This window comes from Mus caroli, chromosome 4 (genome assembly GCF_900094665.2).
Source record: "Mus caroli chromosome 4, CAROLI_EIJ_v1.1, whole genome shotgun sequence".
Lineage (NCBI taxonomy): Eukaryota > Metazoa > Chordata > Mammalia > Rodentia > Muridae > Mus > Mus caroli.
This window is the reverse complement of record NC_034573.1, coordinates 122,531,419-122,533,834: the sequence shown is the minus strand read 5'-3', so window position 1 is coordinate 122,533,834 and position 2,416 is coordinate 122,531,419.

Here is a 2,416-nt window from a genome sequence, read left to right as displayed (position 1 = left end):
AGGCGGATTTCTGAGTTCGAGGCCAGCCTGGTCTACAAAGTGAGTGCCAGGACAGCCAGGGCTACACAGAGAAACCCTGTCTCAAAAAAAAAAAAATACAGTTTAGGGCCCTAGGGAGATGGCTCAGTGGTTAATCAGGTTGCCTGGCAAGAGTGACGTGTGGCGTTTGGATCCTCAATAATGCCCATCAACCTGTTATTCCAGCCTGTGACAGTGGAGGACAGGATCCCCACAGGAAATTCTGGGCTTGATGGAGAGACTCTGCCTCAATGAATAAGGTGGGAGAGAGGGTGAGGGTGACTCCTGACATCAGCTGTTGGCTTTCACACACAGGAATACACAAGTGATGTGGAGACTTAGGGGTTCTTTGGAGAGTCAGTTGTGTTGGAAGGTGTTTTGCTGGGGCAAACACGTGAAGGCGTGTTTTCCTGAAGTAGATACAGTTGAAAGGCTAAGGCAGACGTATAAAGGAACATTTCACTGAAGCAGACACAGGAGAGAGGATGTTCTGCTAAAGCAAGCACGTGAAAGGACATGTGATGAAGGATTCTTTGCCAACAACACACATATCCGTCTGCCTTACTGTTGTGTAGTTGAGCTGCATTTGTTGGGACTCTGAACTCAGGCTGATTGGATGCACATGCTGAGGCAAGGCACATGGAGGACACATGATGTTTGGAGGGTATAAATAGGACTCCGTGGCATGACAGAGACAGAGCTTTGGCTTGCTGGTACAGCTAGCTGTGCAGTGCTTGTGGGTCTCCCATCTTCATTGATCTTCACTCCCCTATAGCCTATTACTTCTCTTGGTGTCCCTCTAGGTCCCTCCTGCTGACTTGTGCCCTGGCTGAGACCTAGCTGTCTCTGCTAGGTCATGTCACCGCTGTTGCTAACCCAACTGAAGTGTGTTTGTGAGTGGATTGAGCTGCCGCCTCTGCCTGCTAACCTGTGAACCCCTGTGAACCGAACTGCAGATTTCCAGACAACACAGACAAGAGTTGCTCCAAAGAACCTTTCTCTTTTTTTTGGTGGTGACAGGGTTTCTCTGTATAGCCCTGACTGTCCTGGAACTCACTCAGTAGACCAGGCTGGCCTTGAACTCAGAAATCTGCCTGTTGCTGCCTCCCTAGTGCTGGGATTAAAGGCATGCGCCACCACCACGCCACCACACCACCAAGCCTGGCTCCAAAGCACCTTTCTTTTCTTTCTTTTTTCTTTTTTTTTTAAAGATTTATTATTACATTATTATTTATTTATTATTATATTAGTACACTGTAGCTGTCTTCAGACACACCAGAAGAGGACATCAGATCTCATTACAGATGGTTGTGAGCCACCATGTGGTTGCTGGGATTGAATTCAGGATTTCCAGAAGAGCAGTCAGTGCTCTTAACCAATGAGCCATCTCTCCAGCCCTGAGGGAAGAATCTTTAAAGGGAAAAACCACAAGAAGACTTTGAGCATTTGCACAGGCAAGTCAAGATCTGTTTCGCTCTGCTTAGATTAAGTAGTCAAGGTGACCCAAATATCTGCATAAGCAGGTTACAGAAGACAAAACCAAAGAAAAACAAGAACAGTTAGGCAAACTGTAACAAGTAATAACATGGTCATGGCTTTACATTTCAGTGTGTGTGTGTGTGTGTGTGTGTGTGTGTGTGTTAGAATTTCTATGACCCAAAGCAAGTTGGGAGGAAAGGGTTTCCTCAGCTTACACTTCCACATTCCTGTTCATCACCAAAGGAAGTCAGGACAGGAACTCAAATGGGGCTGGGGCGGGAACCTGGAGGCTGGAGCTGATGCAGAGGCCATGGAGCATGCTGCTAATTGTCTTGGCTTTCCCTGGCTTGCTCAGCCTGCTTTCTTATAGAACCCAGAACCCCAGCCCGGGGATGACCCCACCCATCATGGGCTGGGCCCTCCCCCCTTGTTCACTAATTGAGAAAAATACCATATGGCTGAATCTCATGGAGACATTTCCTCTCGGGAGGCTCCTTCCTCTCTGATGACTCTAGCTTGTGTCAAGTTAACTCACAAAATCAGCCAGCACAGTGGCTGATTGAGTCAGGGTCATTGGGAACTTATCTTCCAGAACTTGGAGTCATCCATAAATGGCTAGTGAGTACCAAGATGGATGCCTAGCATAAAATGGAGGGATTTATTTATTTATCATCACATCAGCACTTGGGAGGCAAAGGCAGCTTGAGCTCTGTGAGTTCCAGGCCAACCAGGGCTACATAGTGAGACTCTGTATTGAAAAACCATAACAACTACAAAAAAAAAAAATTAAAAAATACTTAAAAGTCTTTAAAAGTGCTATCCTAAGCCGGGCGTGGTGGCGCACGCCTTTAATCCCAGCACTCGGGAGGCAGAGGCAGGCGGATTTCTGAGTTCGAGGCCAGCCTGGTCTACAAAGTGA